This window comes from Parasteatoda tepidariorum, chromosome 7 (genome assembly GCF_982258835.1).
Source record: "Parasteatoda tepidariorum strain Cologne lab strain chromosome 7, Ptep-v5.0, whole genome shotgun sequence".
In the NCBI taxonomy this organism is placed as follows: Eukaryota; Metazoa; Arthropoda; class Arachnida; order Araneae; family Theridiidae; genus Parasteatoda; species Parasteatoda tepidariorum.
Window position 1 is genome coordinate 2597854 of NC_141761.1, and position 22866 is coordinate 2620719.

Consider the following 22866-nt stretch of genomic DNA (forward strand, 5'->3'; position numbering starts at 1 on the left):
ATGTCGACCGCAACAGGGTTTCGATCCAATGGCCCCCGGGACGACAAATCTAACTTGCCACACAGCTTTACCAACTGCGCCATGCTTTTCTTGCCAACCCCGCGAATATTTAGTTCAAAACACCTCCTCCCGGTTAGTAAACAAAACTTATTTTGGCAGATTGTGGACCCACTAATTGGTATATAAAAAAATCCTTCGGTAAAATTGTTCGATATAATAAATTCTAATTTTGGGTGGAGTTTGAAATTTATAAGTTAATATTATAGGGAGTTACGGGGTGTGATGTGTGCGCCGCCTCCTGATATGACTTCTGTCCCTTTTTCAGCCATTATTCACTCTTTAGCAAAGAAAAATATTTCTTCTCTCATATGGAACACTTTATTTGCTTTAAAATATTGAAAAGAAGTTAAAAAAATAATATAAATTAAAATAAATAAATAAATAAAATTTATCCGAAATATATCCGTTTATTAGCTATTATACGCTATTTCCCAAAGAAAAAATAGTTTTTTTATTATGTACAGAACACTTTATTCACGTTAAAATATCACAAAATATATTTAAAAAAATAATATATAAGAAAAGAAAAAAGTTGAATGTCGACCGCAACAGGGTTTCGAACCAATGGCCCCCGGGACAACAAATCTAACTTGCCACACAGCTTTACCAACTGCACCATGCTTCTCTTGCCAACCCCGCGAATATTTAGTTTAAAACACCTCCTCCCGGTTAGTAAACAAAACTTATTGTGGCAGATTGTGGACCCACTAATTGGTATATAAAAAAATCCTTCGGTAAAATTGTTCGATATATTAAATTCTAATTTTGGGCGGAGTTTGAAATTTATAAGTTAATATTATAGGGAGTTACGGGGTGTGATGTGTGCGTCGCCTCCTGATATGACTTCTGTCCCTTTTTCAGCCATTATTCACTCTTTAGCAAAGAAAAATATTTCTTCTCTCATATAGAACTCTTTATTTGCTTTAAAATATTGAAAAGAAGTTAAAAAAATAATATAAATTAAAATAAATAAATAAATAAAATTTATCCGAAATATATCCGTTTATTAGCTATTATACGCTATTTCCCAAAGAAAAAATAGTTTTTTTATTATGTACAGAACACTTTATTCACGTTAAAATACCACAAAATATATTTCAAAAAATAACATATAAGAAAAGAAAAAATTTGAATGTCGACCGCAACAGGGTTTCGAACCAATGGCCCCCGAGACAACAAATCTAACTTGCCACACAGCTTTACCAACTGCGCCATGCTTCTCTTGCCAACCCCGCGAATATTTAGTTTAAAACACCTCCTCCCGGTTAGTAAACAAAACTTATTTTGGCAGATTGTGGACCCACTAATTGGTATATAAAAAAATCCTTCGGTAAAATTGTTCGATATATTAAATTCTAATTTTGGGCGGAGTTTGAAAATTATAAGTTAATATTATAGGGAATTACGGGGTGTTATGTGTGCGTCGCCTCCTGATATGACTTCTGTCCCTTTTTCAGCCATTATTCACTCTTTAGCAAAGAAAAATATTTCTTCTCTCATATAGAACACTTTATTTGCTTTAAAATATTGAAAAGAAGTTAAAAAAATAATATAAATTAAAATAAATAAATAAATAAAATTTATCCGAAATTTATCCGTTTATTAGCTATTATACGCTATTTCCCAAAGAAAAAATAGTTTTTTTATTATGTACAGAACACTTGATTCACGTTAAAATATCATAAAATATATTTAAAAAAATAATATATAAGAAAAGAAAAAATTTGAATGTCGACCGCAACAGGGTTTCGAACCAATGGCCCCCGGGACAACAAATCTAACTTGCCACACAGCTTTACCAACTGCGCCATGCTTCTCTTGCCAACCCCGCGAATATTTAGTTTAAAACACCTCCTCCCGGTTAGTAAACAAAACTTATTTTGGCAGATTGTGGACCCACTAATTGGTATATAAAAAAATCCTTCGGTAAAATTGTTCGATATATTAAATTCTAATTTTGGGCGGAGTTTGAAATTTATAAGTTAATATTATAGGGAGTTGCGGGGTGTGATGTGTGCGTCGCCTCCTGATATGACTTCTGTCCCTTTTTCAGCTATTATTCACTCTTTAGCAAAGAAAAATATTTCTTCTCTCATATAGAACACTTTATTTGCTTTAAAATATTGAAAAGAAGTTAAAAAAATAATATAAATTAAAATAAATAAATAAATAAAATTTATCCGAAATATATCCGTTTATTAGCTATTATACGCTATTTCCTAAAGAAAAAATAGTTTTTTTATAATGTACAGAACACTTTATTCACGTTAAAATATCACAAAATATATTTAAAAAAATAATATATAAGAAAAGAAAAAAGTTGAATGTCGACCGCAACAGGGTTTCGAACCAATGGCCCCCGGGACAACAAATCTAACTTGCCACACGGCTTTACCAACTGCGCCATGCTTCTCTTGCCAACCCCGCGAATATTTAGTTTAAAACACCTCCTCCCGGTTAGTAAACAAAACTTATTTTGGCAGATTGTGGACCCACTAATTGGTATATAAAAAAATCCTTCGGTAAAATTGTTCGATATATTAAATTCTAATTTTGGGCGGAGTTTGAAATTTATAAGTTAATATTATAGGGAGTTACGGGGTGTGATGTGTGCGTCGCCTCCTGATATGACTTCTGTCCCTTTTTCAGCCATTATTCACTCTTTAGCAAAGAAAAATATTTCTTCTCTCATATAGAACACTTTATTTGCTTTAAAATATTGAAAAGAAGTTAAAAAAAATAATATAAATTAAAATAAATAAATAAATAAAATTTATCCGAAATTTATCCGTTTATTAGCTATTATACGCTATTTCCCAAAGAAAAAATAGTTTTTTTATTATGTACAGAACACTTGATTCACGTTAAAATACCACAAAATATATTTTAAAAAATAATATATAAGAAAAGAAAAAATTTGAATGTCAACCGCAACAGGGTTTCGAACCAATGGCCCCCGGGACAACAAATCTAACTTGCGACACAGCTTTACCAACTGCGCCATGCTTCTCTTGCCAACCCCGCGAATATTTAGTTTAAAACACCTCCTCCCAGTTAGTAAACAAAACTTATTTTGGCAGATTGTGGACCCACTAATTGGAATATAAAAAAATCCTTCGGTAAAATTGTTCGATATATTAAATTCTAATTTTGGGCGGAGTTTGAAATTTATAAGTTAATATTATAGGGAGTTACGGGGTGTGATGTGTGCGTCGCCTCCTGATATGACTTCTGTCCCTTTTTCAGCCATTATTCACTCTTTAGCAAAGAAAAATATTTCTTCTCTCATATAGAACACTTTATTTGCTTTAAAATATTGAAAAGAAGTTAAAAAAAATAATATAAATTAAAATAAATAAATAAATAAAATTTATCCGAAATTTATCCGTTTATTAGCTATTATACGCTATTTCCCAAAGAAAAAATAGTTTTTTTATTATGTACAGAACACTTGATTCACGTTAAAATACCACAAAATATATTTTAAAAAATAATATATAAGAAAAGAAAAAATTTGAATGTCGACCGCAACAGGGTTTCGATCCAATGGCCCCCGGGACGACAAATCTAACTTGCCACACAGCTTTACCAACTGCGCCATGCTTTTCTTGCCAACCCCGCGAATATTTAGTTCAAAACACCTCCTCCCGGTTAGTAATCAAAACTTATTTTGGCAGATTGTGGACCCACTAATTGGTATATAAAAAAATCCTTCTGTAAAATTGTTCGATATAATAAATTCTAATTTTGGGTGGAGTTTGAAATTTATAAGTTAATATTATAGGGAGTTACGGGGTGTGATGTGTGCGCCGCCTCCTGATATGACTTCTGTCCCTTTTTCAGCCATTATTCACTCTTTAGCAAAGAAAAATATTTCTTCTCTCATATGGAACACTTTATTTGCTTTAAAATATTGAAAAGAAGTTAAAAAAATAATATAAATTAAAATAAATAAATAAATAAAATTTATCCGAAATATATCCGTTTATTAGCTATTATACGCTATTTCCCAAAGAAAAAATAGTTTTTTTATTATGTACAGAACACTTTATTCACGTTAAAATATCACAAAATATATTTAAAAAAATAATATATAAGAAAAGAAAAAAGTTGAATGTCGACCGCAACTGGGTTTCGAACCAATGGCCCCCGGGACAACAAATCTAACTTGCCACACAGCTTTACCAACTGCACCATGCTTCTCTTGCCAACCCCGCGAATATTTAGTTTAAAACACCTCCTCCCGGTTAGTAAACAAAACTTATTGTGGCAGATTGTGGACCCACTAATTGGTATATAAAAAAATCCTTCTTTAAAATTGTTCGATATATTAAATTCTAATTTTGGGCGGAGTTTGAAATTTATAAGTTAATATTATAGGGAGTTACGGGGTGTGATGTGTGCGTCGCCTCCTGATATGACTTCTGTCCCTTTTTCAGCCATTATTCACTCTTTAGCAAAGAAAAATATTTCTTCTCTCATATAGAACTCTTTATTTGCTTTAAAATATTGAAAAGAAGTTAAAAAAATAATATAAATTAAAATAAATAAATAAATAAAATTTATCCGAAATATATCCGTTTATTAGCTATTATACGCTATTTCCCAAAGAAAAAATAGTTTTTTTATTATGTACAGAACACTTGATTCACGTTAAAATACCACAAAATATATTTTAAAAAATAATATATAAGAAAAGAAAAAATTTGAATGTCAACCGCAACAGGGTTTCGAACCAATGGCCCCCGGGACAACAAATCTAACTTGCGACACAGCTTTACCAACTGCGCCATGCTTCTCTTGCCAACCCCGCGAATATTTAGTTTAAAACACCTCCTCCCGGTTAGTAAACAAAACTTATTTTGGCAGATTGTGGACCCACTAATTGGAATATAAAAAAATCCTTCGGTAAAATTGTTCGATATATTAAATTCTAATTTTGGGCGGAGTTTGAAATTTATAAGTTAATATTATAGGGAGTTACGGGGTGTGATGTGTGCGTCGCCTCCTGATATGACTTCTGTCCCTTTTTCAGCCATTATTCACTCTTTAGCAAAGAAAAATATTTCTTCTCTCATATAGAACACTTTATTTGCTTTAAAATATTGAAAAGAAGTTAAAAAAAATAATATAAATTAAAATAAATAAATAAATAAAATTTATCCGAAATTTATCCGTTTATTAGCTATTATACGCTATTTCCCAAAGAAAAAATAGTTTTTTTATTATGTACAGAACACTTGATTCACGTTAAAATACCACAAAATATATTTTAAAAAATAATATATAAGAAAAGAAAAAATTTGAATGTCGACCGCAACAGGGTTTCGATCCAATGGCCCCCGGGACGACAAATCTAACTTGCCACACAGCTTTACCAACTGCGCCATGCTTTTCTTGCCAACCCCGCGAATATTTAGTTCAAAACACCTCCTCCCGGTTAGTAATCAAAACTTATTTTGGCAGATTGTGGACCCACTAATTGGTATATAAAAAAATCCTTCGGTAAAATTGTTCGATATAATAAATTCTAATTTTGGGTGGAGTTTGAAATTTATAAGTTAATATTATAGGGAGTTACGGGGTGTGATGTGTGCGCCGCCTCCTGATATGACTTCTGTCCCTTTTTCAGCCATTATTCACTCTTTAGCAAAGAAAAATATTTCTTCTCTCATATGGAACACTTTATTTGCTTTAAAATATTGAAAAGAAGTTAAAAAAATAATATAAATTAAAATAAATAAATAAATAAAATTTATCCGAAATATATCCGTTTATTAGCTATTATACGCTATTTCCCAAAGAAAAAATAGTTTTTTTATTATGTACAGAACACTTTATTCACGTTAAAATATCACAAAATATATTTAAAAAAATAATATATAAGAAAAGAAAAAAGTTGAATGTCGACCGCAACAGGGTTTCGAACCAATGGCCCCCGGGACAACAAATCTAACTTGCCACACAGCTTTACCAACTGCACCATGCTTCTCTTGCCAACCCCGCGAATATTTAGTTTAAAACACCTCCTCCCGGTTAGTAAACAAAACTTATTGTGGCAGATTGTGGACCCACTAATTGGTATATAAAAAAATCCTTCTTTAAAATTGTTCGATATATTAAATTCTAATTTTGGGCGGAGTTTGAAATTTATAAGTTAATATTATAGGGAGTTACGGGGTGTGATGTGTGCGTCGCCTCCTGATATGACTTCTGTCCCTTTTTCAGCCATTATTCACTCTTTAGCAAAGAAAAATATTTCTTCTCTCATATAGAACTCTTTATTTGCTTTAAAATATTGAAAAGAAGTTAAAAAAATAATATAAATTAAAATAAATAAATAAATAAAATTTATCCGAAATATATCCGTTTATTAGCTATTATACGCTATTTCCCAAAGAAAAAATAGTTTTTTTATTATGTACAGAACACTTGATTCACGTTAAAATACCACAAAATATATTTTAAAAAATAATATATAAGAAAAGAAAAAATTTGAATGTCGACCGCAACAGGGTTTCGATCCAATGGCCCCCGGGACGACAAATCTAACTTGCCACACAGCTTTACCAACTGCGCCATGCTTTTCTTGCCAACCCCGCGAATATTTAGTTCAAAACACCTCCTCCCGGTTAGTAAACAAAACTTATTTTGGCAGATTGTGGACCCACTAATTGGTATATAAAAAAATCCTTCGGTAAAATTGTTCGATATAATAAATTCTAATTTTGGGTGGAGTTTGAAATTTATAAGTTAATATTATAGGGAGTTACGGGGTGTGATGTGTGCGTCGCCTCCTGATATGACTTCTGTCCCTTTTTCAGCCATTATTCACTCTTTAGCAAAGAAAAATATTTCTTCTCTCATATAGAACACTTTATTTGCTTTAAAATATTGAAAAGAAGTTAAAAAAATAATATAAATTAAAATAAATAAATAAATAAAATTTATCCGAAATATATCCGTTTATTAGCTATTATACGCTATTTCCCAAAGAAAAAATAGTTTTTTTATTATGTACAGAACACTTTATTCACGTTAAAATATCACAAAATATATTTAAAAAAATAATATATAAGAAAAGAAAAAAGTTGAATGTCGACCGCAACAGGGTTTCGAACCAATGGCCCCCGGGACAACAAATCTAACTTGCCACACGGCTTTACCAACTGCGCCATGCTTCTCTTGCCAACCCCGCGAATATTTAGTTTAAAACACCTCCTCCCGGTTAGTAAACAAAACTTATTTTGGCAGATTGTGGACCCACTAATTGGTATATAAAAAAATCCTTCGGTAAAATTGTTCGATATATTAAATTCTAATTTTGGGCGGAGTTTGAAATTTATAAGTTAATATTATAGGGAGTTACGGGGTGTGATGTGTGCGTCGCCTCCTGATATGACTTCTGTCCCTTTTTCAGCCATTATTCACTCTTTAGCAAAGAAAAATATTTCTTCTCTCATATAGAACACTTTATTTGCTTTAAAATATTGAAAAGAAGTTAAAAAAAATAATATAAATTAAAATAAATAAATAAATAAAATTTATCCGAAATTTATCCGTTTATTAGCTATTATACGCTATTTCCCAAAGAAAAAATAGTTTTTTTATTATGTACAGAACACTTGATTCACGTTAAAATACCACAAAATATATTTTAAAAAATAATATATAAGAAAAGAAAAAATTTGAATGTCAACCGCAACAGGGTTTCGAACCAATGGCCCCCGGGACAACAAATCTAACTTGCGACACAGCTTTACCAACTGCGCCATGCTTCTCTTGCCAACCCCGCGAATATTTAGTTTAAAACACCTCCTCCCGGTTAGTAAACAAAACTTATTTTGGCAGATTGTGGACCCACTAATTGGAATATAAAAAAATCCTTCGGTAAAATTGTTCGATATATTAAATTCTAATTTTGGGCGGCGTTTGAAATTTATAAGTTAATATTATAGGGAGTTACGGGGTGTGATGTGTGCGTCGCCTCCTGATATGACTTCTGTCCCTTTTTCAGCCATTATTCACTCTTTAGCAAAGAAAAATATTTCTTCTCTCATATAGAACACTTTATTTGCTTTAAAATATTGAAAAGAAGTTAAAAAAAATAATATAAATTAAAATAAATAAATAAATAAAATTTATCCGAAATTTATCCGTTTATTAGCTATTATACGCTATTTCCCAAAGAAAAAATAGTTTTTTTATTATGTACAGAACACTTGATTCACGTTAAAATACCACAAAATATATTTTAAAAAATAATATATAAGAAAAGAAAAAATTTGAATGTCGACCGCAACAGGGTTTCGATCCAATGGCCCCCGGGACGACAAATCTAACTTGCCACACAGCTTTACCAACTGCGCCATGCTTTTCTTGCCAACCCCGCGAATATTTAGTTCAAAACACCTCCTCCCGGTTAGTAATCAAAACTTATTTTGGCAGATTGTGGACCCACTAATTGGTATATAAAAAAATCCTTCGGTAAAATTGTTCGATATAATAAATTCTAATTTTGGGTGGAGTTTGAAATTTATAAGTTAATATTATAGGGAGTTACGGGGTGTGATGTGTGCGCCGCCTCCTGATATGACTTCTGTCCCTTTTTCAGCCATTATTCACTCTTTAGCAAAGAAAAATATTTCTTCTCTCATATGGAACACTTTATTTGCTTTAAAATATTGAAAAGAAGTTAAAAAAATAATATAAATTAAAATAAATAAATAAATAAAATTTATCCGAAATATATCCGTTTATTAGCTATTATACGCTATTTCCCAAAGAAAAAATAGTTTTTTTATTATGTACAGAACACTTTATTCACGTTAAAATATCACAAAATATATTTAAAAAAATAATATATAAGAAAAGAAAAAAGTTGAATGTCGACCGCAACAGGGTTTCGAACCAATGGCCCCCGGGACAACAAATCTAACTTGCCACACAGCTTTACCAACTGCACCATGCTTCTCTTGCCAACCCCGCGAATATTTAGTTTAAAACACCTCCTCCCGGTTAGTAAACAAAACTTATTGTGGCAGATTGTGGACCCACTAATTGGTATATAAAAAAATCCTTCTTTAAAATTGTTCGATATATTAAATTCTAATTTTGGGCGGAGTTTGAAATTTATAAGTTAATATTATAGGGAGTTACGGGGTGTGATGTGTGCGTCGCCTCCTGATATGACTTCTGTCCCTTTTTCAGCCATTATTCACTCTTTAGCAAAGAAAAATATTTCTTCTCTCATATAGAACTCTTTATTTGCTTTAAAATATTGAAAAGAAGTTAAAAAAATAATATAAATTAAAATAAATAAATAAATAAAATTTATCCGAAATATATCCGTTTATTAGCTATTATACGCTATTTCCCAAAGAAAAAATAGTTTTTTTATTATGTACAGAACACTTGATTCACGTTAAAATACCACAAAATATATTTTAAAAAATAATATATAAGAAAAGAAAAAATTTGAATGTCGACCGCAACAGGGTTTCGATCCAATGGCCCCCGGGACGACAAATCTAACTTGCCACACAGCTTTACCAACTGCGCCATGCTTTTCTTGCCAACCCCGCGAATATTTAGTTCAAAACACCTCCTCCCGGTTAGTAAACAAAACTTATTTTGGCAGATTGTGGACCCACTAATTGGTATATAAAAAAATCCTTCGGTAAAATTGTTCGATATAATAAATTCTAATTTTGGGTGGAGTTTGAAATTTATAAGTTAATATTATAGGGAGTTACGGGGTGTGATGTGTGCGCCGCCTCCTGATATGACTTCTGTCCCTTTTTCAGCCATTATTCACTCTTTAGCAAAGAAAAATATTTCTTCTCTCATATGGAACACTTTATTTGCTTTAAAATATTGAAAAGAAGTTAAAAAAATAATATAAATTAAAATAAATAAATAAATAAAATTTATCCGAAATATATCCGTTTATTAGCTATTATACGCTATTTCCCAAAGAAAAAATAGTTTTTTTATTATGTACAGAACACTTTATTCACGTTAAAATATCACAAAATATATTTAAAAAAATAATATATAAGAAAAGAAAAAAGTTGAATGTCGACCGCAACAGGGTTTCGAACCAATGGCCCCCGGGACAACAAATCTAACTTGCCACACAGCTTTACCAACTGCACCATGCTTCTCTTGCCAACCCCGCGAATATTTAGTTTAAAACACCTCCTCCCGGTTAGTAAACAAAACTTATTGTGGCAGATTGTGGACCCACTAATTGGTATATAAAAAAATCCTTCGGTAAAATTGTTCGATATATTAAATTCTAATTTTGGGCGGAGTTTGAAATTTATAAGTTAATATTATAGGGAGTTACGGGGTGTGATGTGTGCGTCGCCTCCTGATATGACTTCTGTCCCTTTTTCAGCCATTATTCACTCTTTAGCAAAGAAAAATATTTCTTCTCTCATATAGAACTCTTTATTTGCTTTAAAATATTGAAAAGAAGTTAAAAAAATAATATAAATTAAAATAAATAAATAAATAAAATTTATCCGAAATATATCCGTTTATTAGCTATTATACGCTATTTCCCAAAGAAAAAATAGTTTTTTTATTATGTACAGAACACTTTATTCACGTTAAAATACCACAAAATATATTTCAAAAAATAACATATAAGAAAAGAAAAAATTTGAATGTCGACCGCAACAGGGTTTCGAACCAATGGCCCCCGAGACAACAAATCTAACTTGCCACACAGCTTTACCAACTGCGCCATGCTTCTCTTGCCAACCCCGCGAATATTTAGTTTAAAACACCTCCTCCCGGTTAGTAAACAAAACTTATTTTGGCAGATTGTGGACCCACTAATTGGTATATAAAAAAATCCTTCGGTAAAATTGTTCGATATATTAAATTCTAATTTTGGGCGGAGTTTGAAAATTATAAGTTAATATTATAGGGAATTACGGGGTGTTATGTGTGCGTCGCCTCCTGATATGACTTCTGTCCCTTTTTCAGCCATTATTCACTCTTTAGCAAAGAAAAATATTTCTTCTCTCATATAGAACACTTTATTTGCTTTAAAATATTGAAAAGAAGTTAAAAAAATAATATAAATTAAAATAAATAAATAATTAAAATTTATTTGAAATTTATCCGTTTATTAGCTATTATACGCTATTTCCCAAAGAAAAAATAGTTTTTTTATTATGTACAGAACACTTGATTCACGTTAAAATATCATAAAATATATTTAAAAAAATAATATATAAGAAAAGAAAAAATTTGAATGTCGACCGCAACAGGGTTTCGAACCAATGGCCCCCGGGACAACAAATCTAACTTGCCACACAGCTTTACCAACTGCGCCATGCTTCTCTTGCCAACCCCGCGAATATTTAGTTTAAAACACCTCCTCCCGGTTAGTAAACAAAACTTATTTTGGCAGATTGTGGACCCACTAATTGGTATATAAAAAAATCCTTCGGTAAAATTGTTCGATATATTAAATTCTAATTTTGGGCGGAGTTTGAAATTTATAAGTTAATATTATAGGGAGTTGCGGGGTGTGATGTGTGCGTCGCCTCCTGATATGACTTCTGTCCCTTTTTCAGCCATTATTCACTCTTTAGCAAAGAAAAATATTTCTTCTCTCATATAGAACACTTTATTTGCTTTAAAATATTGAAAAGAAGTTAAAAAAATAATATAAATTAAAATAAATAAATAAATAAAATTTATCCGAAATATATCCGTTTATTAGCTATTATACGCTATTTCCCAAAGAAAAAATAGTTTTTTTATTATGTACAGAACACTTTATTCACGTTAAAATATCACAAAATATATTTAAAAAAATAATATATAAGAAAAGAAAAAAGTTGAATGTCGACCGCAACAGGGTTTCGAACCAATGGCCCCCGGGACAACAAATCTAACTTGCCACACGGCTTTACCAACTGCGCCATGCTTCTCTTGCCAACCCCGCGAATATTTAGTTTAAAACACCTCCTCCCGGTTAGTAAACAAAACTTATTTTGGCAGATTGTGGACCCACTAATTGGTATATAAAAAAATCCTTCGGTAAAATTGTTCGATATATTAAATTCTAATTTTGGGCGGAGTTTGAAATTTATAAGTTAATATTATAGGGAGTTACGGGGTGTGATGTGTGCGTCGCCTCCTGATATGACTTCTGTCCCTTTTTCAGCCATTATTCACTCTTTAGCAAAGAAAAATATTTCTTCTCTCATATAGAACACTTTATTTGCTTTAAAATATTGAAAAGAAGTTAAAAAAAATAATATAAATTAAAATAAATAAATAAATAAAATTTATCCGAAATTTATCCGTTTATTAGCTATTATACGCTATTTCCCAAAGAAAAAATAGTTTTTTTATTATGTACAGAACACTTGATTCACGTTAAAATACCACAAAATATATTTTAAAAAATAATATATAAGAAAAGAAAAAATTTGAATGTCAACCGCAACAGGGTTTCGAACCAATGGCCCCCGGAACAACAAATCTAACTTGCGACACAGCTTTACCAACTGCGCCATGCTTCTCTTGCCAACCCCGCGAATATTTAGTTTAAAACACCTCCTCCCGGTTAGTAAACAAAACTTATTTTGGCAGATTGTGGACCCACTAATTGGAATATAAAAAAATCCTTCGGTAAAATTGTTCGATATATTAAATTCTAATTTTGGGCGGAGTTTGAAATTTATAAGTTAATATTATAGGGAGTTACGGGGTGTGATGTGTGCGTCGCCTCCTGATATGACTTCTGTCCCTTTTTCAGCCATTATTCACTCTTTAGCAAAGAAAAATATTTCTTCTCTCATATAGAACACTTTATTTGCTTTAAAATATTGAAAAGAAGTTAAAAAAAAATAATATAAATTAAAATAAATAAATAAATAAAATTTATCCGAAATTTATCCGTTTATTAGCTATTATACGCTATTTCCCAAAGAAAAAATAGTTTTTTTATTATGTACAGAACACTTGATTCACGTTAAAATACCACAAAATATATTTTAAAAAATAATATATAAGAAAAGAAAAAATTTGAATGTCGACCGCAACAGGGTTTCGATCCAATGGCCCCCGGGACGACAAATCTAACTTGCCACACAGCTTTACCAACTGCGCCATGCTTTTCTTGCCAACCCCGCGAATATTTAGTTCAAAACACCTCCTCCCGGTTAGTAATCAAAACTTATTTTGGCAGATTGTGGACCCACTAATTGGTATATAAAAAAATCCTTCGGTAAAATTGTTCGATATAATAAATTCTAATTTTGGGTGGAGTTTGAAATTTATAAGTTAATATTATAGGGAGTTACGGGGTGTGATGTGTGCGCCGCCTCCTGATATGACTTCTGTCCCTTTTTCAGCCATTATTCACTCTTTAGCAAAGAAAAATATTTCTTCTCTCATATGGAACACTTTATTTGCTTTAAAATATTGAAAAGAAGTTAAAAAAATAATATAAATTAAAGTAAATAAATAAATAAAATTTATCCGAAATATATCCGTTTATTAGCTATTATACGCTATTTCCCAAAGAAAAAATAGTTTTTTTATTATGTACAGAACACTTTATTCACGTTAAAATATCACAAAATATATTTAAAAAAATAATATATAAGAAAAGAAAAAAGTTGAATGTCGACCGCAACAGGGTTTCGAACCAATGGCCCCCGGGACAACAAATCTAACTTGCCACACAGCTTTACCAACTGCACCATGCTTCTCTTGCCAACCCCGCGAATATTTAGTTTAAAACACCTCCTCCCGGTTAGTAAACAAAACTTATTGTGGCAGATTGTGGACCCACTAATTGGTATATAAAAAAATCCTTCTTTAAAATTGTTCGATATATTAAATTCTAATTTTGGGCGGAGTTTGAAATTTATAAGTTAATATTATAGGGAGTTACGGGGTGTGATGTGTGCGTCGCCTCCTGATATGACTTCTGTCCCTTTTTCAGCCATTATTCACTCTTTAGCAAAGAAAAATATTTCTTCTCTCATATAGAACTCTTTATTTGCTTTAAAATATTGAAAAGAAGTTAAAAAAATAATATAAATTAAAATAAATAAATAAATAAAATTTATCCGAAATATATCCGTTTATTAGCTATTATACGCTATTTCCCAAAGAAAAAATAGTTTTTTTATTATGTACAGAACACTTTATTCACGTTAAAATACCACAAAATATATTTCAAAAAATAACATATAAGAAAAGAAAAAATTTGAATGTCGACCGCAACAGGGTTTCGAACCAATGGCCCCCGAGACAACAAATCTAACTTGCCACACAGCTTTACCAACTGCGCCATGCTTCTCTTGCCAACCCCGCGAATATTTAGTTTAAAACACCTCCTCCCGGTTAGTAAACAAAACTTATTTTGGCAGATTGTGGACCCACTAATTGGTATATAAAAAAATCCTTCGGTAAAATTGTTCGATATATTAAATTCTAATTTTGGGCGGAGTTTGAAATTTATAAGTTAATATTATAGGGAATTACGGGGTGTTATGTGTGCGTCGCCTCCTGATATGACTTCTGTCCCTTTTTCAGCCATTATTCACTCTTTAGCAAAGAAAAATATTTCTTCTCTCATATAGAACACTTTATTTGCTTTAAAATATTGAAAAGAAGTTAAAAAAATAATATAAATTAAAATAAATAAATAAATAAAATTTATCCGAAATTTATCCGTTTATTAGCTATTATACGCTATTTCCCAAAGAAAAAATAGTTTTTTTATTATGTACAGAACACTTGATTCACGTTAAAATATCATAAAATATATTTAAAAAAATAATATATAAGAAAAGAAAAAATTTGAATGTCGACCGCAACAGGGTTTCGAACCAATGGCCCCCGGGACAACAAATCTAACTTGCCACACAGCTTTACCAACTGCGCCATGCTACTCTTGCCAACCCCGCGAATATTTAGTTTAAAACACCTCCTCCCGGTTAGTAAACAAAACTTATTTTGGCAGATTGTGGACCCACTAATTGGTATATAAAAAAATCCTTCGGTAAAATTGTTCGATATATTAAATTCTAATTTTGGGCGGAGTTTGAAATTTATAAGTTAATATTATAGGGAGTTACGGGGTGTGATGTGTGCGTCGCCTCCTGATATGACTTCTGTCCCTTTTTCAGACATTATTCACTCTTTAGCAAAGAAAAATATTTCTTCTCTCATATAGAACACTTTATTTGCTTTAAAATATTGAAAAGAAGTTAAAAAAATAATATAAATTAAAATAAATAAATAAATAAAATTTATCCGAAATTTATCCGTTTATTAGCTATTATACGCTATTTCCCAAAGAAAAAATAGTTTTTTTATTATGTACAGAACACTTGATTCACGTTAAAATATCACAAAATATATTTAAAAAAATAATATATAAGAAAAGAAAAAATTTGAATGTCGACCGCAACAGGGTTTCGAACCAATGGCCCCCGGGACAACAAATCTAACTTGCCACACGGCTTTACCAACTGCGCCATGCTTCTCTGGCCAACCCCGCGAATATTTAGTTTAAAACACCTCCTCCCGGTTAGTAAACAAATCTTATTTTGGCAGATTGTGGACCCACTAATTGGTATATAAAAAAATCCTTCGGTAAAATTGTTCGATATATTAAATTCTAATTTTGGGCGGAGTTTGAAATTTATAAGTTAATATTATAGGGAGTTACGGGGTGGGATGTGTGCGTCGCCTCCTGATATGACTTCTGTCCCTTTTTCAGCCATTATTCACTCTTTAGCAAAGAAAAATATTTCTTCTCTCATATAGAACACTTTATTTGCTTTAAAATATTGAAAAGAAGTTAAAAAAAATAATATAAATTAAAATAAATAAATAAATAAAATTTATCCGAAATTTATCCGTTTATTAGCTATTATACGCTATTTCCCAAAGAAAAAATAGTTTTTTTATTATGTACAGAACACTTGATTCACGTTAAAATACCACAAAATATATTTTAAAAAATAATATATAAGAAAAGAAAAAATTTGAATGTCGACCGCAACAGGGTTTCGAACCAATGGCCCCCGGGACAACAAATCTAACTTGCCACACAGCTTTACCAACTGCGCCATGCTTCTCTTGCCAACCCCGCGAATATTTAGTTTAAAACACCTCCTCCCGGTTAGTAAACAAAACTTATTTTGGCAGATTGTGGACCCACTAATTGGTATATAAAAAAATCCTTCGGTAAAATTGTTCGATATATTAAATTCTAATTTTGGGCGGAGTTTGAAATTTATAAGTTAATATTATAGGGAATTACGGGGTGTGATGTGTGCGTCGCCTCCTGATATGACTTCTGTCCCTTTTTCAGCCATTATTCACTCTTTAGCAAAGAAAAATATTTCTTCTCTCATATAGAACACTTTATTTGCTTTAAAATATTGAAAAGAAGTTAAAAAAATAATATAAATTAAAATAAATAAATAAATAAAATTTATCCGAAATTTATCCGTTTATTAGCTATTATACGCTATTTCCCAAAGAAAAAATAGTTTTTTTTATTATGTACAGAACACTTGATTCACGTTAAAATATCACAAAATATATTTAAAAAAATAATATATAAGAAAAGAAAAAATTTGAATGTCGACCGCAACAGGGTTTCGAACCAATGGCCCCCGGGACAACAAATCTAACTTGCGACACAGCTTTACCAACTGCGCCATGCTTCTCTTGCCTACCCCGCGAATATTTAGTTTAAAACACCTCCTCCCGGTTAGTAAACAAAACTTATTTTGGCAGATTGTGGACCCACTAATTGGTATATAAAAAAATCCTTCGGTAAAATTGTTCGATATATTAAATTCTAATTTTGGGCGGAGTTTGAAATTTATAAGTTAATATTATAGGAAGTTACGGGGTGTGATGTGTGCGTCGCCTCCTGATATGACTTCTGTCCCTTTTTCAGCCATTATTCACTCTTTAGCAAAGAAAAATATTTCTTCTCTCATATAGAACACTTTAGTTGCTTTAAAATATAGAAAAGAAGTTAAAAAAATAATATAAATTAAAATAAATAAATAAATAAAATTTATCCGAAATTTATCCGTTTATTAGCTATTATACGCTATTTCCCAAAGAAAAAATAGTTTTTTTATTATGTACAGAACACTTGATTCACGTTAAAATATCACAAAATATATTTAAAAAAATAATATATAAGAAAAGAAAAAATTTGAATGTCGACCGCAACAGGGTTTCGAACCAATGGCCCCCGGGACAACAAATCTAACTTGCGACACAGCTTTACCAACTGCGCCATGCTTCTCTTGCCTACCCCGCGAATATTTAGTTTAAAACACCTCCTCCCGGTTAGTAAACAAAACTTATTTTGGCAGATTGTGGACCCACTAATTGGTATATAAAAAAATCCTTCGGTAAAATTGTTCGATATATTAAATTCTAATTTTGGGCGGAGTTTGAAATTTATAAGTTAATATTATAGGGAGTTACGGGGTGTGATGTGTGCGTCGCCTCCTGATATGACTTCTGTCCCTTTTTCAGCCATTATTCACTCTTTAGCAAAGAAAAATATTTCTTCTCTCATATAGAACACTTTATTTGCTTTAAAATATTGAAAAGAAGTTAAAAAAATAATATAAATTAAAATAAATAAATAAATAAAATTTATCCGAAATTTATCCGTTTATTAGCTATTATACGCTATTTCCCAAAGAAAAAATAGTTTTTTTATTATGTACAGAACACTTGATTCACGTTAAAATATCACAAAATATATTTAAAAAAATAATATATAAGAAAACAAAAAATTTGAATGTCGACCGCAACAGGGTTTCGAACCAATGGCCCCCGGGACAACAAATCTAACTTGCCACACGGCTTTACCAACTGCGCCATGCTTCTCTGGCCAACCCCGCGAATATTTAGTTTAAAACACCTCCTCCCGGTTAGTAAACAAATCTTATTTTGGCAGATTGTGGACCCACTAATTGGTATATAAAAAAATCCTTCGGTAAAATTGTTCGATATATTAAATTCTAATTTTGGGCGGAGTTTGAAATTTATAAGTTAATATTATAGGGAGTTACGGGGTGGGATGTGTGCGTCGCCTCCTGATATGACTTCTGTCCCTTTTTCAGCCATTATTCACTCTTTAGCAAAGAAAAATATTTCTTCTCTCATATAGAACACTTTATTTGCTTTAAAATATTGAAAAGAAGTTAAAAAAAATAATATAAATTAAAATAAATAAATAAATAAAATTTATCCGAAATTTATCCGTTTATTAGCTATTATACGCTATTTCCCAAAGAAAAAATAGTTTTTTTATTATGTACAGAACACTTGATTCACGTTAAAATACCACAAAATATATTTTAAAAAATAATATATAAGAAAAGAAAAAATTTGAATGTCGACCGCAACAGGGTTTCGAACCAATGGCCCCCGGGACAACAAATCTAACTTGCCACACAGCTTTACCAACTGCGCCATGCTTCTCTTGCCAACCCCGCGAATATTTAGTTTAAAACACCTCCTCCCGGTTAGTAAACAAAACTTATTTTGGCAGATTGTGGACCCACTAATTGGTATATAAAAAAATCCTTCGGTAAAATTGTTCGATATATTAAATTCTAATTTTGGGCGGAGTTTGAAATTTATAAGTTAATATTATAGGGAATTACGGGGTGTGATGTGTGCGTCGCCTCCTGATATGACTTCTGTCCCTTTTTCAGCCATTATTCACTCTTTAGCAAAGAAAAATATTTCTTCTCTCATATAGAACACTTTATTTGCTTTAAAATATTGAAAAGAAGTTAAAAAAATAATATAAATTAAAATAAATAAATAAATAAAATTTATCCGAAATTTATCCGTTTATTAGCTATTATACGCTATTTCCCAAAGAAAAAATAGTTTTTTTTATTATGTACAGAACACTTGATTCACGTTAAAATATCACAAAATATATTTAAAAAAATAATATATAAGAAAAGAAAAAATTTAAATGTCGACCGCAACAGGGTTTCGAACCAATGGCCCCCGGGACAACAAATCTAACTTGCGACACAGCTTTACCAACTGCGCCATGCTTCTCTTGCCTACCCCGCGAATATTTAGTTTAAAACACCTCCTCCCGGTTAGTAAACAAAACTTATTTTGGCAGATTGTGGACCCACTAATTGGTATATAAAAAAATCCTTCGGTAAAATTGTTCGATATATTAAATTCTAATTTTGGGCGGAGTTTGAAATTTATAAGTTAATATTATAGGAAGTTACGGGGTGTGATGTGTGCGTCGCCTCCTGATATGACTTCTGTCCCTTTTTCAGCCATTATTCACTCTTTAGCAAAGAAAAATATTTCTTCTCTCATATAGAACACTTTAGTTGCTTTAAAATATAGAAAAGAAGTTAAAAAAATAATATAAATTAAAATAAATAAATAAATAAAATTTATCCGAAATTTATCCGTTTATTAGCTATTATACGCTATTTCCCAAAGAAAAAATAGTTTTTTTATTATGTACAGAACACTTGATTCACGTTAAAATATCACAAAATATATTTAAAAAAATAATATATAAGAAAAGAAAAAATTTGAATGTCGACCGCAACAGGGTTTCGAACCAATGGCCCCCGGGACAACAAATCTAACTTGCGACACAGCTTTACCAACTGCGCCATGCTTCTCTTGCCTACCCCGCGAATATTTAGTTTAAAACACCTCCTCCCGGTTAGTAAACAAAACTTATTTTGGCAGATTGTGGACCCACTAATTGGTATATAAAAAAATCCTTCGGTAAAATTGTTCGATATATTAAATTCTAATTTTGGGCGGAGTTTGAAATTTATAAGTTAATATTATAGGGAGTTACGGGGTGTGATGTGTGCGTCGCCTCCTGATATGACTTCTGTCCCTTTTTCAGCCATTATTCACTCTTTAGCAAAGAAAAATATTTCTTCTCTCATATAGAACACTTTATTTGCTTTAAAATATTGAAAAGAAGTTAAAAAAATAATATAAATTAAAATAAATAAATAAATAAAATTTATCCGAAATTCATCCGTTTATTAGCTATTTTACGCTATTTCCCAAAGAAAAAATAGTTTTTTTATTATGTACAGAACACTTGATTCACGTTAAAATATCACAAAATATATTTAAAAAAATAATATATTAGAAAACAAAAAATTTGAATGTCGACCGCAACAGGGTTTCGATCCAATGGCCCCCGGGACAACAAATCTAACTTGCCACACAGCTTTACCAACTGCGCCATGCTTCTCTTGCCAACCCCGCGAATATTTAGTTTAAAACACCTCCTCCCGGTTAGTAAACAAAACTTATTTTGGCAGATTGTAGACCCACTAATTGGTATATAAAAAAATCCTTCGGTAAAATTGTTCGATATATTAAATTCTAATTTTGGGCGGAGTTTGAAATTTATAAGTTAATATTATAGGGAGTTACGGGGTGTGATGTGTGCGTCGCCTCCTGATATGACTTCTGTCCCTTTTTCAGCCATTATTCACTCTTTAGCAAAGAAAAATATTTCTTCTCTCATATAGAACACTTTATTTGCTTTAAAATATTGAAAAGAAGTTAAAAAAATAATTTAAATTAAAATAAATAAATAAATAAAATTTAACCGAAATTTATCCGTTTATAAGCTATTATACGATATTTCCCAAAGAAAAAATAGTTTTTTTATTATGTACAGAACACTTGATTCACGTTAAAATATCACAAAATATATTTAAAAAAATAATATATAAGAAAAGAAAAAATTTGAATGTCGACCGCAACAGGGTTTCGATCCAATGGCCCCCGGGAAAACAAATCTAACTTGCGACACAGCTTTACCAACTGCGCCATGCTTCTCTTGCCAACCCCGCGAATATTTAGTTTAAAACACCTCCTCCCGGTTAGTAAACAAAACTTATTTTGGCAGATTGTGGACCCACTAATTGGTATATAAAAAAATCCTTCGGTAAAATTGTTCGATATATTAAATTCTCATTTTGGGCGGAGTTTGAAATTTATAAGTTAATATTATAGGGAGTTACGGGGTGTGATGTGTGCGTCGCCTCCTGATATGACTTCTGTCCCTTTTTCAGCCATTATTCACTCTTTAGCAAAGAAAAATATTTCTTCTCTCATATAGAACACTTTATTTGCTTTAAAATATTGAAAAGAAGTTAAAAAAATAATATAAATTAAAATAAATAAATAAATAAAATTTATCCGAAATTTATCCGTTTATTAGCTATTATACGCTATTTCCCAAAGAAAAAATAGTTTTTTTATTATGTACAGAACACTTGATTCACGTTAAATTATCACAAAATAAATTTAAAAAAAATAATATATAAGAAAAGAAAAAATTTGAATGTCGACCGCAACAGGGTTTCGAACCAATGGCCCCCGGGACAACAAATCTAACTTGCCACACAGCTTTACCAACTGCGCCATGCTTCTCTTGCCAACCCCGCGAATATTTAGTTTAAAACACCTCCTCCCGGTTAGTAAACAAAACTTATTTTGGCATATTGTAGACCCACTAATTGGTATATAAAAAAATCCTTCGGTAAAATTGTTCGATATATTAAATTCTAATTTTGGTCGGAGTTTGAAATTTATAAGTTAATATTATAGGGAGTTACGGGGTGTGATGTGTGCGTCGCCTCCTGATATGACTTCTGTCCCTTTTTCAGCCATTATTCACTCTTTAGCAAAGAAAAATATCTCTTCTCTCATATAGAACACTTTATTTGCTTTAAAATATTGAAAAGAAGTTAAAAAAATAATTTAAATTAAAATAAATAAATAAATAAAATTTAACCGAAATTTATCCGTTTATAAGCTATTATTCGATATTTCCCAAAGAAAAAATAGTTTTTTTATTATGTACAGAACACTTGATTCACGTTAAAATATCACAAATTATATTTAAAAAAATAATATATAAGAAAAGAAAAAATTTGAATGTCGACCGCAACAGGGTTTCGAACCAATGGCCCCCGGGAAAACAAATCTAACTTGCGACACAGCTTTACCAACTGCGCCATGCTTCTCTTGCCAACCCCGCGAATATTTAGTTTAAAACACCTCCTCCCGGTTAGTAAACAAAACTTATTTTGGCAGATTGTGGACCCACTAATTGGTATATAAAAAAATCCTTCGGTAAAATTGTTCGATATATTAAATTCTCATTTTGGGCGGAGTTTGAAATTTATAAGTTAATATTATAGGGAGTTACGGGGTGTGATGTGTGCGTCGCCTCCTGATATGACTTCTGTCCCTTTTTCAGCCATTATTCACTCTTTAGCAAAGAAAAATATTTCTTCTCTCATATAGAACAATTTATTTGCTTTAAAATATTGAAAAGAAGTTAAAAAAATAATATAAATTAAAATAAATAAATAAATAAAATTTATCCGAAATATTTCCGTTTATTAGCTATTATACGCTATTTCCCAAAGAAAAAATAGTTTTTTTATTATGTACAGAACACTTGATTCACGTTAAAATATCACAAAATATATTTAAAAAAATAATATATAAGAAAAGAAAAAATTTGAATGTCGACCGCAACAGGGTTTCGAACCAATGGCCCCCGGGACAACAAATCTAACTTGCCACACAGCTTTACCAACTGCGCCATGCTTCTCTTGCCAACCCCGCGAATATTTAGTTTAAAACACCTCCTCCCGGTTAGTAAACAAAACTTATTTTGGCAGATTGTAGACCCACTAATTGGTATATAAAAAAATCCTTCGGTAAAAT